At 34.4% G+C, this 16706-nt stretch overlaps 1 long non-coding RNA gene across 3 annotated transcripts in view; it reads left to right on the plus strand.

Annotated features, from left to right (window-relative positions):
• Positions 1 to 15717, plus strand: part of LOC127732744 (uncharacterized) — a 34107-nt gene extending 18390 nt beyond the window's left edge. The window contains exons 5-7 of one of the 3 annotated variants that reach the window (XR_007996416.1): positions 742 to 863; positions 13415 to 13521; positions 15533 to 15717. This is a non-coding gene — a long non-coding RNA (uncharacterized LOC127732744). Of the gene's footprint in view, positions 1 to 741; positions 864 to 4326; positions 4673 to 7913; positions 8260 to 13414; positions 13522 to 15532 lie in introns of those variants that run through there. The other 2 variants (XR_007996417.1, XR_007996419.1) reach the window with 2 other exon arrangements.
• The last annotated feature ends 989 nt before the right edge of the window (positions 15718 to 16706 follow it).

The following is a 16706-nucleotide window of genomic DNA, read 5'->3' on the forward strand; positions in this document are numbered from 1 at the left end:
ATTGGGATGAAATTTACTTTCACTTTCATTTTGGAAAAGCAAGTTGCTGAATCAGACTTCTTTTAAAACGTTTTTGTGATTGTGTCAGCATCATGGAGGACTTTCATAAAGATTTAGAGGAGAGATTTCTAAAAAAAACAAAAAAAATGGGCAATATTCATGGTTGTGTAGCATGGGACGGCTATGTTGATAAATTAGGATACGGTGTCATGAATGTAAACTGGCCAAGGGAGGGTGCAAAAAAAGAAAGAGCACACAGACTAGCATATATGATTAAGGAAAGAATAAGCCACAATGATATGCCAAGACTTGATGAAAACAACAACCGCATAGAATGTAGTCACTTGTGCCATAATAAGACCTGTGTCAATTCAGAGCATATTAAACTTGAGTCCCATGCTACAAACCAGGAACGTATTCATCGTAAAGGGCAAAATTTATGTGCAAAATGTCATGAACCACATTGTCTTATATGAAAGTATGCTTTATTTACAAATTAACACTTTTTTGTCACTGCAACTCGTTGTTTTTTGGCATAGGGATGGTCCTCGGCTTGCGTTTTTGTACGTTTCACTGGCCGCATAAGCTTGTTTTTCTCGTAACACTTTTCTTCCTGATGTTTTTCATAAATTTTATACAAATGTTTCCTAGTATCAGACCTCTCCTTTTTATATTTTATTGATTTTTTATAAGCTTTCTGCATTCTGTCTGTTTTTTGTATAGCTTTAAGTTCTTTTTCAGCAGCAGACCCAGGACTGATTTCTGCCCCAAGTTGCTTACAGATCACTAGGAGAGACTCACCAGGACCAAGATTTACACTATGAATAGCTGAATGGACACGACCTTCAAAGTTTTTTGTATAGGTAACATTTTTTGGTAGTGATCTACGCAGTGATCTGTTAAATCCCTCGACTTTTTGAGTATTTAGGTTCAATCTCGTCTTTTTTAAAGCGCTCGGACTGAGACAATATAACACACACTTTCTTATGGCATTCAAGTTTTAGTCCAATTTTCTGATTTTAAAACTGTTCGGTAAGAAAGCTTATTTGGACAACCAGAACTTTTTTCCACCCTTGCAAACAAAGGAATGCCTATGGCAAAGTTCATGATTGCCTGTGTAACATGCAGGTATGGCATCAACGGTGAAAGAGATTTTATTCTTCACTTTGACAAAGTCACCGCCATATTTTTCCATGGCCTGGGTAAACTCCGACTGACATCTCTCAGCTAAATCCAGAGCGAAATTGTTCAAAAGCTTTTCACGGTCTTTTTTAGTTCTGCCGGGCATTATTTCTCCCAATTCTTTATTATTCTTGATGTTTTTCTGTGATTATTTAAAAAATGCCTGGTATCTAGAAAATGTTCTGGCTCTGTAGATGTTGTATTTTCAAGATACAAGTCATCTGCTGCTCTATAAGCAGAGCTATCTGGATCTGTTGTTAAATGTTTAGCTTCAATACCATCACTTGCAAGATCTTGCAGAGCTTCTTTTGCCCATGTGTACTCATCTCCTATGCTTTTCATGAATGTTAAATTTGAACTACATGCAGAAGTGCACTTTTCACCTGATCTGATTGGATGAACTGAACAAAGTTTATTTTTGCAAACAACTCCTATAATGCTTTTATCATCTGTTTCAGCTTCTGCAACAGAATACACCACTTGTGTAGCAGGCTGGAATGGGGTTTTTCCAATGCCGGAATATATTGCATTGTTGTATGCACCGTCAGCCTGTAGACTTACAGAACCAGGATCTTTTCTTCCTCTGAGTGTATTAATTTCAATCAGCTGCTTGCGTCGCGCTTTCATGTCTTTCTTATTTATATTTACTATTTCAGGTAGCACTTTATTTGCCCTCTTTTGTAGTCCTGAAGTGGATGGAGCTGGTATGTTACAGCCAAGTACTATTTTCCTCAAACCAGTATATCCAAGTGGTGTTTGACTTAATGCTGCTTGGGCGGATACATTTATCTTGGCTGCCTTCCTTCCTGGTTTTTTGGTTTGCACTTCTTGATAGAGTTTGAACTTTCTCGATCGATAGGTGCATTTGTCACACATTGCCTCTTCACGATTAACAAATCCAAACTTTTCTTCTCTTTCCATATTCCACTGTAAAAATCCATTACAATTGGGATGAAGTCTTTGGTGTTCTCCAAATACAGAGTTCCACATTATTGCATTCAGTCTCACATTTACTGTTCTATTAGATGAATCTTCAGACCTAACATTTAATAGAAAAGAATGCCATAAGAGAGTGTTTTTCTACCTGTAACAGTAGTTTCTAAATGTACTTAAAATATTTGTGAATTACCTCCCTTTGATCACAATTTTTTTTTGGCACAAATATAAAATAGAATTTCTTGGTATTATGAAGCTAAGCAGGTTGAAGTATCAATATTTTCTTTAAGTTAAGCATATATTTTATTAATTCAAGAAGGTACGACAACAACAAAATATTATTTCAAGGGAAATTTCTAGATTTAAAGAACTGATAGGCATTTTCAATCCGCTTTCAGAAAAATAATTTAAAATAGAGTTAAATAATACCTATGTTCATATTAACTGGTATTTCGATATTTTATGTTATTCCTTTAATTATCATTTAACCTACCTTTGATTTTTCTTTGCTGATTTCATTGTTTTTTTAATTTTAGGAGCAGCATCCCTTGGTCGCAACAGAACAGCAGGTTTGGTGTCCATTATAGATTGAGTATCGGTATCCTTATATGGAATATTTTGCACAAGAGAAGTCATTTTTCTGGTAAGTCTTTTATAAACTGTTTGTGTTGTGTCACTTTTACTTGGTTTTACAGTTTTTCTTTGTCTATTGTAAGGCACAGTTCCAGTTGGAAAACCTGATTTATTTCCCTTTCTGAACTTGGTCATTTTAATATGTAGAATTTATTTGTAATCCGTGAATGTAACTGTTGAAGGAAAAAGTTTGTGAAAGTTTGGGATTCTGTCTTTACTTTTATATTGGAAATTTGGTTAAAATTTGCATCTTTAATTTGAAAGAAAGGCACCAAACAGAACTCTCATAAAAAATTCTCATAAACAGAGAGAGATAGCAGTACAGATATAAATTTTTAATTCTTACAGCTGCAGTGACAGATATGATAAGATAATTGATTCATCATCTCTGGTCACTGTCTTATCTGTTTGGTGTAAGGTTATGGTTTTTTAGTGCATTAAGTTGTTTCAGATTAAACTTTTAATACTTCAAAATTAAGAAAATTGTCATTTTTTCCTGTAGTTTTCAATTCTTGGGTAGAATCTACCCCAATTATCTGACAGCTGATGTTAGTGTTTTATGTGAAAGTCATATCCACTAGTCTATTGATAAAACACACAGACTTATTGCTTTTGTATATTTAATAAGAAAATAAATAAGTTTTATTTGGCAAAAAAATCAACTCTCAGCTTCACATTTCCTCTGCCGTCATTTGGGGTACATGTTGAACTTTTCTTTTTTCTTCGCTTGTAAGTGATCGACATCTTTTGCCTACAACTTTTCCATTACTAGATATAACAAATATTCATTTGGCCTAAAATTTGCTAGATTCTGGGCCCTTTTTTTGATTCTATATTGGGATGAAATTTACTTTCACTTTCATTTTGGAAAAGCAAGTTGCTGAATCAGACTTCTTTTAAAACGTTTTTGTGATTGTGTCAGCATCATGGAGGACTTTCATAAAGATTTAGAGGAGAGATTTCTAAAAAAAACAAAAAAAATGGGCAATATTCATGGTTGTGTAGCACGGGACGGCTATGTTGATAAATTAGGATACGGTGTCATGAATGTAAACTGGCCAAGGGAGGGTGCAAAAAAAGAAAGAGCACACAGACTAGCATATATGATTAAGGAAAGAATAAACCACAATGATATGCCAAGACTTGATGAAAACAACAACCGCATAGAATGTAGTCACTTGTGCCATAATAAGACCTGTGTCAATTCAGAGCATATTAAACTTGAGTCCCATGCTACAAACCAGGAACGTATTCATTGTAAAGGGCAAAATTTATGTGCAAAATGTCATGAACCACATTGTCTTATATGAAAGTATGCTTTATTTACAAATTAACACTTTTTTGTCACTGCAACTCGTTGTTTTTTGGCATAGGGATGGTCCTCGGCTTGTGTTTTTGTACGTTTCACTGGCCGCATAAGCTTGTTTTTCTCGTAACACTTTTCTTCCTGATGTTTTTCATAAATTTTATACAAATGTTTCCTAGTATCAGACCTCTCCTTTTTATATTTTATTGATTTTTTATAAGCTTTCTGCATTCTGTCTGTTTTTTGTATAGCTTTAAGTTCTTTTTCAGCAGCAGACCCAGGACTGATTTCTGCCCCAAGTTGCTTACAGATCACTAGGAGAGACTCACCAGGACCAAGATTTACACTATGAATAGCTGAATGGACACGACCTTCAAAGTTTTTTGTATAGGTAACATTTTTTGGTAGTGATCTACGCAGTGATCTGTTAAATCCCTCGACTTTTTGAGTATTTAGGTTCAATCTCGTCTTTTTTAAAGCGCTCGGACTGAGACAATATAACACACACTTTCTTATGGCATTCAAGTTTTAGTCCAATTTTCTGATTTTAAAACTGTTCGGTAAGAAAGCTCTGTTGGACAACCAGAACTTTTTTCCACCCTTGCAAACAAAGGAATGCCTATGGCAAAGTTCATGATTGCCTGTGTAACATGCAGGTATGGCATCAACGGTGAAAGAGATTTTATTCTTCACTTTGACAAAGTCACCGCCATATTTTTCCATGGCCTGGGTAAACTCCGACTGACATCTCTCAGCTAAATCCAGAGCGAAATTGTTCAAAAGCTTTTCACGGTCTTTTTTAGTTCTGCCGGGCATTATTTCTCCCAATTCTTTATTATTCTTGATGTTTTTCTGTGATTATTTAAAAAATGCCTGGTATCTAGAAAATGTTCTGGCTCTGTAGATGTTGTATTTTCAAGATACAAGTCATCTGCTGCTCTATAAGCAGAGCTATCTGGATCTGTTGTTAAATGTTTAGCTTCAATACCATCACTTGCAAGATCTTGCAGAGCTTCTTTTGCCCATGTGTACTCATCTCCTATGCTTTTCATGAATGTTAAATTTGAACTACATGCAGAAGTGCACTTTTCACCTGATCTGATTGGATGAACTGAACAAAGTTTATTTTTGCAAACAACTCCTATAATGCTTTTATCTTCTGTTTCAGCTTCTGCAACAGAATACACCACTTGTGTAGCAGGCTGGAATGGGGTTTTTCCAATGCTGGAATATATTGCATTGTTGTATGCACCGTCAGCCTGTAGACTTACAGAACCAGGATCTTTTCTTCCTCTGAGTGTATTAATTTCAATCAGCTGCTTGCGTCGCGCTTTCATGTCTTTCTTATTTATATTTACTATTTCAGGTAGCACTTTATTTGCCCTCTTTTGTAGTCCTGAAGTGGATGGAGCTGGCATGTTACAGCCAAGTACTATTTTCCTCAAACCAGTATATCCAAGTGGTGTTTGACTTAATGCTGCTTGGGCGGATACATTTATCTTGGCTGCCTTCCTTCCTGGTTTTTTGGTTTGCACTTCTTCATAGAGTTTGAACTTTCTCGATCGATAGGTGCATTTGTCACACATTGCCTCTTCACGATTAACAAATCCAAACTTTTCTTCTCTTTCCATATTCCACTGTAAAAATCCATTACAATTGGGATGAAGTCTTTGGTGTTCTCCAAATACAGAGTTCCACATTATTGCATTCAGTCTCACATTTACTGTTCTATTAGATGAATCTTCAGACCTAACATTTAATAGAAAAGAATGCCATAAGAGAGTGTTTTTCTACCTGTAACAGTAGTTTCTAAATGTACTTAAAAATATTTGTGAATTACCTCCCTTTGATCACAATTTTTTTTTGGCACAAATATAAAATAGAATTTCTTGGTATTATGAAGCTAAGCAGGTTGAAGTATCAATATTTTCTTTAAGTTAAGCATATATTTTATTAATTCAAGAAGGTACGACAACAACAAAATATTATTTCAAGGGAAATTTCTAGATTTAAAGAACTGATAGGCATTTTCAATCCGCTTTCAGAAAAATAATTTAAAATAGAGTTAAATAATACCTATGTTCATATTAACTGGTATTTCGATATTTTATGTTATTCCTTTAATTATCATTTAACCTACCTTTGATTTTTCTTTGCTGATTTCATTGTTTTTTTAATTTTAGGAGCAGCATCCCTTGGTCGCAACAGAACAGCAGGTTTGGTGTCAATTATAGATTGAGTATCGGTATCCTTATATGGAATATTTTGCACAAGAGAAGTCATTTTTCTGGTAAGTCTTTTATAAACTGTTTGTGTTGTGTCACTTTTACTTGGTTTTACAGTTTTTCTTTGTCTATTGTAAGGCACAGTTCCAGTTGGAAAACCTGAATTATTTCCCTTTCTGAACTTGGTCATTTTAATATGTAGAATTTATTTGTAATCCGTGAATGTAACTGTTTAAGGAAAAAGTTTGTGAAAGTTTGGGATTCTGTCTTTACTTTTATATTGGAAATTTGGTTAAAATTTGCATCTTTAATTTGAAAGAAAGGCACCAAACAGAACTCTCATAAAAAATTCTCATAAACAGAGAGAGATAGCAGTACAGATATACATTTTTAATTCTTACAGCTGCAGTGACAGATATGATAAGATAATTGATTCATCATCTCTGGTCACTGTCTTATCTGTTTGGTGTAAGGTTATGGTTTTTTAGTGCATTAAGTTGTTTCAGATTAAACTTTTAATACTTCAAAATTAAGAAAATTGTCATTTTTTCCTGTAGTTTTCAATTCTTGGGTAGAATCTACCCCAATTATCTGACAGCTGATGTTAGTGTTTTATGTGAAAGTCATATCCACTAGTCTATTGATAAAACACACAGACTTATTGCTTTTGTATATTTAATAAGAAAATAAATAAGTTTTATTTGGCAAAAAAATCAACTCTCAGCTTCACATTTCCTCTGCCGTCATTTGGGGTACATGTTGAACTTTTCTTTTTTCTTCGCTTGTAAGTGATCGACATCTTTTGTCTACAATTTTTCCATTACTAGATATAACAAATATTCATTTGGCCTAAAATTTGCTAGATTCTGGGCCCTTTTTTTTATTCTATATTGGGATGAAATTTACTTTCACTTTCATTTTGGAAAAGCAAGTTGCTGAATCAGACTTCTTTTAAAACGTTTTTGTGATTGTGTCAGCATCATGGAGGACTTTCATAAAGATTTAGAGGAGAAATTTCTAAAAAAAAACAAAAAAAATGGGCAATATTCATGGTTGTGTAGCATGGGACGGCTATGTTGATAAATTAGGATACGGTGTCATAAATGTAAACTGGCCAAGGGAGGGTGCAAAAAAAGAAAGAGCACACAGACTAGCATATATGATTAAGGAAAGAATAAGCCACAATGATATGCCAAGACTTGATGAAAACAACAACCGCATAGAATGTAGTCACTTGTGCCATAATAAGACCTGTGTCAATTCAGAGCATATTAAACTTGAGTCCCATGCTACAAACCAGGAACGTATTCATTGTAAAGGGCAAAATTTATGTGCAAAATGTCATGAACCACATTGTCTTATATGAAAGTATGCTTTATTTACAAATTAACACTTTTTTGTCACTGCAACTCGTTGTTTTTTGGCATAGGGATGGTCCTCGGCTTGCGTTTTTGTACGTTTCACTGGCCGCATAAGCTTGTTTTTCTCGTAACACTTTTCTTCCTGATGTTTTTCATAAATTTTATACAAATGTTTCCTAGTATCAGACCTCTCCTTTTTATATTTTATTGATTTTTTATAAGCTTTCTGCATTCTGTCTGTTTTTTGTATAGCTTTAAGTTCTTTTTCAGCAGCAGACCCAGGACTGATTTCTGCCCCAAGTTGCTTACAGATCACTAGGAGAGACTCACCAGGACCAAGATTTACACTATGAATAGCTGAATGGACACGACCTTCAAAGTTTTTTGTATAGGTAACATTTTTTGGTAGTGATCTACGCAGTGATCTGTTAAATCCCTCGACTTTTTGAGTATTTAGGTTCAATCTCGTCTTTTTTAAAGCGCTCGGACTGAGACAATATAACACACACTTTCTTATGGCATTCAAGTTTTAGTCCAATTTTCTGATTTTAAAACTGTTCGGTAAGAAAGCTCTGTTGGACAACCAGAACTTTTTTCCACCCTTGCAAACAAAGGAATGCCTATGGCAAAGTTCATGATTGCCTGTGTAACATGCAGGTATGGCATCAACGGTGAAAGAGATTTTATTCTTCACTTTGACAAAGTCACCGCCATATTTTTCCATGGCCTGGGTAAACTCCGACTGACATCTCTCAGCTAAATCCAGAGCGAAATTGTTCAAAAGCTTTTCACGGTCTTTTTTAGTTCTGCCGGGCATTATTTCTCCCAATTCTTTATTATTCTTGATGTTTTTCTGTGATTATTTAAAAAATGCCTGGTATCTAGAAAATGTTCTGGCTCTGTAGATGTTGTATTTTCAAGATACAAGTCATCTGCTGCTCTATAAGCAGAGCTATCTGGATCTGTTGTTAAATGTTTAGCTTCAATACCATCACTTGCAAGATCTTGCAGAGCTTCTTTTGCCCATGTGTACTCATCTCCTATGCTTTTCATGAATGTTAAATTTGAACTACATGCAGAAGTGCACTTTTCACCTGATCTGATTGGATGAACTGAACAAAGTTTATTTTTGCAAACAACTCCTATAATGCTTTTATCTTCTGTTTCAGCTTCTGCAACAGAATACACCACTTGTGTAGCAGGCTGGAATGGGGTTTTTCCAATGCTGGAATATATTGCATTGTTGTATGCACCGTCAGCCTGTAGACTTACAGAACCAGGATCTTTTCTTCCTCTGAGTGTATTAATTTCAATCAGCTGCTTGCGTCGCGCTTTCATGTCTTTCTTATTTATATTTACTATTTCAGGTAGCACTTTATTTGCCCTCTTTTGTAGTCCTGAAGTGGATGGAGCTGGCATGTTACAGCCAAGTACTATTTTCCTCAAACCAGTATATCCAAGTGGTGTTTGACTTAATGCTGCTTGGGCGGATACATTTATCTTGGCTGCCTTCCTTCCTGGTTTTTTGGTTTGCACTTCTTCATAGAGTTTGAACTTTCTCGATCGATAGGTGCATTTGTCACACATTGCCTCTTCACGATTAACAAATCCAAACTTTTCTTCTCTTTCCATATTCCACTGTAAAAATCCATTACAATTGGGATGAAGTCTTTGGTGTTCTCCAAATACAGAGTTCCACATTATTGCATTCAGTCTCACATTTACTGTTCTATTAGATGAATCTTCAGACCTAACATTTAATAGAAAAGAATGCCATAAGAGAGTGTTTTTCTACCTGTAACAGTAGTTTCTAAATGTACTTAAAAATATTTGTGAATTACCTCCCTTTGATCACAATTTTTTTTTGGCACAAATATAAAATAGAATTTCTTGGTATTATGAAGCTAAGCAGGTTGAAGTATCAATATTTTCTTTAAGTTAAGCATATATTTTATTAATTCAAGAAGGTACGACAACAACAAAATATTATTTCAAGGGAAATTTCTAGATTTAAAGAACTGATAGGCATTTTCAATCCGCTTTCAGAAAAATAATTTAAAATAGAGTTAAATAATACCTATGTTCATATTAACTGGTATTTCGATATTTTATGTTATTCCTTTAATTATCATTTAACCTACCTTTGATTTTTCTTTGCTGATTTCATTGTTTTTTTAATTTTAGGAGCAGCATCCCTTGGTCGCAACAGAACAGCAGGTTTGGTGTCAATTATAGATTGAGTATCGGTATCCTTATATGGAATATTTTGCACAAGAGAAGTCATTTTTCTGGTAAGTCTTTTATAAACTGTTTGTGTTGTGTCACTTTTACTTGGTTTTACAGTTTTTCTTTGTCTATTGTAAGGCACAGTTCCAGTTGGAAAACCTGAATTATTTCCCTTTCTGAACTTGGTCATTTTAATATGTAGAATTTATTTGTAATCCGTGAATGTAACTGTTTAAGGAAAAAGTTTGTGAAAGTTTGGGATTCTGTCTTTACTTTTATATTGGAAATTTGGTTAAAATTTGCATCTTTAATTTGAAAGAAAGGCACCAAACAGAACTCTCATAAAAAATTCTCATAAACAGAGAGAGATAGCAGTACAGATATACATTTTTAATTCTTACAGCTGCAGTGACAGATATGATAAGATAATTGATTCATCATCTCTGGTCACTGTCTTATCTGTTTGGTGTAAGGTTATGGTTTTTTAGTGCATTAAGTTGTTTCAGATTAAACTTTTAATACTTCAAAATTAAGAAAATTGTCATTTTTTCCTGTAGTTTTCAATTCTTGGGTAGAATCTACCCCAATTATCTGACAGCTGATGTTAGTGTTTTATGTGAAAGTCATATCCACTAGTCTATTGATAAAACACACAGACTTATTGCTTTTGTATATTTAATAAGAAAATAAATAAGTTTTATTTGGCAAAAAAATCAACTCTCAGCTTCACATTTCCTCTGCCGTCATTTGGGGTACATGTTGAACTTTTCTTTTTTCTTCGCTTGTAAGTGATCGACATCTTTTGTCTACAATTTTTCCATTACTAGATATAACAAATATTCATTTGGCCTAAAATTTGCTAGATTCTGGGCCCTTTTTTTTATTCTATATTGGGATGAAATTTACTTTCACTTTCATTTTGGAAAAGCAAGTTGCTGAATCAGACTTCTTTTAAAACGTTTTTGTGATTGTGTCAGCATCATGGAGGACTTTCATAAAGATTTAGAGGAGAAATTTCTAAAAAAAAACAAAAAAAATGGGCAATATTCATGGTTGTGTAGCATGGGACGGCTATGTTGATAAATTAGGATACGGTGTCATAAATGTAAACTGGCCAAGGGAGGGTGCAAAAAAAGAAAGAGCACACAGACTAGCATATATGATTAAGGAAAGAATAAGCCACAATGATATGCCAAGACTTGATGAAAACAACAACCGCATAGAATGTAGTCACTTGTGCCATAATAAGACCTGTGTCAATTCAGAGCATATTAAACTTGAGTCCCATGCTACAAACCAGGAACGTATTCATTGTAAAGGGCAAAATTTATGTGCAAAATGTCATGAACCACATTGTCTTATATGAAAGTATGCTTTATTTACAAATTAACACTTTTTTGTCACTGCAACTCGTTGTTTTTTGGCATAGGGATGGTCCTCGGCTTGCGTTTTTGTACGTTTCACTGGCCGCATAAGCTTGTTTTTCTCGTAACACTTTTCTTCCTGATGTTTTTCATAAATTTTATACAAATGTTTCCTAGTATCAGACCTCTCCTTTTTATATTTTATTGATTTTTTATAAGCTTTCTGCATTCTGTCTGTTTTTTGTATAGCTTTAAGTTCTTTTTCAGCAGCAGACCCAGGACTGATTTCTGCCCCAAGTTGCTTACAGATCACTAGGAGAGACTCACCAGGACCAAGATTTACACTATGAATAGCTGAATGGACACGACCTTCAAAGTTTTTTGTATAGGTAACATTTTTTGGTAGTGATCTACGCAGTGATCTGTTAAATCCCTCGATTTTTTGAGTATTTAGGTTCAATCTCGTCTTTTTTAAAGCGCTCGGACTGAGACAATATAACACACACTTTCTTATGGCATTCAAGTTTTAGTCCAATTTTCTGATTTTAAAACTGTTCGGTAAGAAAGCTCTGTTGGACAACCAGAACTTTTTTCCACCCTTGCAAACAAAGGAATGCCTATGGCAAAGTTCATGATTGCCTGTGTAACATGCAGGTATGGCATCAACGGTGAAAGAGATTTTATTCTTCACTTTGACAAAGTCACCGCCATATTTTTCCATGGCCTGGGTAAACTCCGACTGACATCTCTCAGCTAAATCCAGAGCGAAATTGTTCAAAAGCTTTTCACGGTCTTTTTTAGTTCTGCCGGGCATTATTTCTCCCAATTCTTTATTATTCTTGATGTTTTTCTGTGATTATTTAAAAAATGCCTGGTATCTAGAAAATGTTCTGGCTCTGTAGATGTTGTATTTTCAAGATACAAGTCATCTGCTGCTCTATAAGCAGAGCTATCTGGATCTGTTGTTAAATGTTTAGCTTCAATACCATCACTTGCAAGATCTTGCAGAGCTTCTTTTGCCCATGTGTACTCATCTCCTATGCTTTTCATGAATGTTAAATTTGAACTACATGCAGAAGTGCACTTTTCACCTGATCTGATTGGATGAACTGAACAAAGTTTATTTTTGCAAACAACTCCTATAATGCTTTTATCTTCTGTTTCAGCTTCTGCAACAGAATACACCACTTGTGTAGCAGGCTGGAATGGGGTTTTTCCAATGCCGGAATATATTGCATTGTTGTATGCACCGTCAGCCTGTAGACTTACAGAACCAGGATCTTTTCTTCCTCTGAGTGTATTAATTTCAATCAGCTGCTTGCGTCGCGCTTTCATGTCTTTCTTATTTATATTTACTATTTCAGGTAGCACTTTATTTGCCCTCTTTTGTAGTCCTGAAGTGGATGGAGCTGGCATGTTACAGCCAAGTACTATTTTCCTCAAACCAGTATATCCAAGTGGTGTTTGACTTAATGCTGCTTGGGCGGATACATTTATCTTGGCTGCCTTCCTTCCTGGTTTTTTGGTTTGCACTTCTTGATAGAGTTTGAACTTTCTCGATCGATAGGTGCATTTGTCACACATTGCCTCTTCACGATTAACAAATCCAAACTTTTCTTCTCTTTCCATATTCCACTGTAAAAATCCATTACAATTGGGATGAAGTCTTTGGTGTTCTCCAAATACAGAGTTCCACATTATTGCATTCAGTCTCACATTTACTGTTCTATTAGATGAATCTTCAGACCTAACATTTAATAGAAAAGAATGCCATAAGAGAGTGTTTTTCTACCTGTAACAGTAGTTTCTAAATGTACTTAAAAATATTTGTGAATTACCTCCCTTTGATCACAATTTTTTTTTGGCACAAATATAAAATAGAATTTCTTGGTATTATGAAGCTAAGCAGGTTGAAGTATCAATATTTTCTTTAAGTTAAGCATATATTTTATTAATTCAAGAAGGTACGACAACAACAAAATATTATTTCAAGGGAAATTTCTAGATTTAAAGAACTGATAGGCATTTTCAATCCGCTTTCAGAAAAATAATTTAAAATAGAGTTAAATAATACCTATGTTCATATTAACTGGTATTTCGATATTTTATGTTATTCCTTTAATTATCATTTAACCTACCTTTGATTTTTCTTTGCTGATTTCATTGTTTTTTTAATTTTAGGAGCAGCATCCCTTGGTCGCAACAGAACAGCAGGTTTGGTGTCATTTATAGATTGAGTATCGGTATCCTTATATGGAATATTTTGCACAAGAGAAGTCATTTTTCTGGTAAGTCTTTTATAAACTGTTTGTGTTGTGTCACTTTTACTTGGTTTTACAGTTTTTCTTTGTCTATTGTAAGGCACAGTTCCAGTTGGAAAACCTGAATTATTTCCCTTTCTGAACTTGGTCATTTTAATATGTAGAATTTATTTGTAATCCGTGAATGTTACTGTTTAAGGTGAAAGTTTGGGATTCTGTCTTTACTTTTATATTGGAAATTTGGTTAAAATTTGCATCTTTAATTTGAAAGAAAGGCACCAAACAGAACTCTCATAAAAAATTCTCATTAACAGAGAGAGATAGCAGTACAGATATAAATTTTTAATTCTTACAGCTGCAGTGACAGATATGATAAGATAATTGATTCATCATCTCTGGTCACTGTCTTATCTGTTTGGTGTAAGGTTATGGTTTTTTAGTGCATTAAGTTGTTTCAGATTAAACTTTTAATACTTCAAAATTAAGAAAATTGTCATTTTTTCCTGTAGTTTTCAATTCTTGGGTAGAATCTACCCCAATTATCTGACAGCTGATGTTAGTGTTTTATGTGAAAGTCATATCCACTAGTCTATTGATAAAACACACAGACTTATTGCTTTTGTATATTTAATAAGAAAATAAATAAGTTTTATTTGGCAAAAAAATCAACTCTCAGCTTCACATTTCCTCTGCCGTCATTTGGGGTACATGTTGAACTTTTCTTTTTTCTTCGCTTGTAAGTGATCGACATCTTTTGCCTACAACTTTTCCATTACTAGATATAACAAATATTCATTTGGCCTAAAATTTGCTAGATTCTGGGCCCTTTTCTTGATTCTATAGGTTACAATCTACCATTAGCTCTTTTGGGACCAGTCGAAAATGAGCATAACATGGTATTCAGAAACAAAAACATGGCAGATTTTGATTGGGTGGAGTATGCCACAAATAATAATTTTTTTTCCTGAAACCTTATGGATTCTTGGTTGTAGCAATGACAAAATAAAATTTGATTCCTCCTTCAGAAGTAGTTGAGAATTTGTTTTCTTCCTGTTGTTGAATGCATAAATTTTACTGTTATTTTTGTGTGAGATTGACGGTCACCCTTGACAACTGTAAATTACACCTAGAAAAGCAATGCGACCATATCATTTTTTTTATCAAAAATGTTAACACAATAAATATTCTTTATTTTAAAAAAGGTTTTATAATAAAAATCAACTCAATAAAATCAGTACAGCAAGAAACATTACTATTGTCGGCAATGGAAAAATCAATTGTTTTTTACATTCTATATTGGGATGAAATTTACTTTCACTTTCATTTTGGAAAAGCAAGTTGCTGAATCAGACTTCTTTTAAAACGTTTTTGTGATTGTGTCAGCATCATGGAGGACTTTCATAAAGATTTAGAGGAGAGATTTCTAAAAAAAACAAAAAAAAATGGGCAATATTCATGGTTGTGTAGCATGGGACGGCTATGTTGATAAATTAGGATACGGTGTCATGAATGTAAACTGGCCAAGGGAGGGTGCAAAAAAAGAAAGAACACACAGACTAGCATATATGATTAAGGAAAGAATAAGCCACAATGATATGCCAAGACTTGATGAAAACAACAACCGCATAGAATGTAGTCACTTGTGCCATAATAAGACCTGTGTCAATTCAGAGCATATTAAACTTGAGTTCCATGCTATAAACCAGGAACGTATTCATTGTAAAGGGCAAAATTTATGTGCAAAATGTCATGAACCACATTGTCTTATATGAAAGTATGCTTTATTTACAAATTAACACTTTTTTGTCACTGCAACTCGTTGTTTTTTGGCATAGGGATGGTCCTCGGCTTGCGTTTTTGTACGTTTCACTGGCCGCATAAGCTTGTTTTTCTCGTAACACTTTTCTTCCTGATGTTTTTCATAAATTTTATACAAATGTTTCCTAGTATCAGACCTCTCCTTTTTATATTTTATTGATTTTTTATAAGCTTTCTGCATACTGTCTGTTTTTTTGTATAGCTTTAAGTTCTTTTTCAGCAGCAGACCCAGGACTGATTTCTGCCCCAAGTTGCTTACAGATCACTAGGAGAGACTCACCAGGACCAAGATTTACACTATGAATAGCTGAATGGACACGACCTTCAAAGTTTTTTGTATAGGTAACATTTTTTGGTAGTGATCTACGCAGTGATCTGTTAAATCCCTCGACTTTTTGAGTATTTAGGTTCTATCTCGTCTTTTTTAAAGCGCTCGGACTGAGACAATATAACACACACTTTCTTATGGCATTCAAGTTTTAGTCCAATTTTCTGATTTTAAAACTGTTCGGTAAGAAAGCTCTGTTGGACAACCAGAACTTTTTTCCACCCTTGCAAACAAAGGAATGCCTATGGCAAAGTTCATGATTGCCTGTGTAACATGCAGGTATGGCATCAACGGTGAAAGAGATTTTATTCTTCACTTTGACAAAGTCACCGCCATATTTTTCCATGGCCTGGGTAAACTCCGACTGACATCTCTCAGCTAAATCCAGAGCGAAATTGTTCAAAAGCTTTTCACGGTCTTTTTTAGTTCTGCCGGGCATTATTTCTCCTAATTCTTTATTATTCTTGATGTTTTTCTGTGATTATTTAAAAAATGCCTGGTATCTAGAAAATGTTCTGGCTCTGTAGATGTTGTATTTTCAAGATACAAGTCATCTGCTGCTCTATAAGCAGAGCTATCTGGATCTGTTGTTAAATGTTTAGCTTCAATACCATCACTTGCAAGATCTTGCAGAGCTTCTTTTGCCCATGTGTACTCATCTCCTATGCTTTTCATGAATGTTAAATTTGAACTACATGCAGAAGTGCACTTTTCACCTGATCTGATTGGATGAACTGAACAAAGTTTATTTTTGCAAACAACTCCTATAATGCTTTTATCTTCTGTTTCAGCTTCTGCAACAGAATACACCACTTGTGTAGCAGGCTGGAATGGGGTTTTTCCAATGCCGGAATATATTGCATTGTTGTATGCACCGTCAGCCTGTAGACTTACAGAACCAGGATCTTTTCTTCCTCTGAGTGTATTAATTTCAATCAGCTGCTTGCGTCGCACTTTCATGTCTTTCTTATTTATATTTACTATTTCAGGTAGCACTTTATTTGCCCTCTTTTGTAGTCCTGAAGTGGATGGAGCTGGCATGTTACAGCCAAGTACTATTTTCCTC

Source organism: Mytilus californianus, unplaced genomic scaffold, assembly GCF_021869535.1.
Source record: "Mytilus californianus isolate M0D057914Y unplaced genomic scaffold, xbMytCali1.0.p SCAF_26, whole genome shotgun sequence".
NCBI lineage: Eukaryota > Metazoa > Mollusca > Bivalvia > Mytilida > Mytilidae > Mytilus > Mytilus californianus.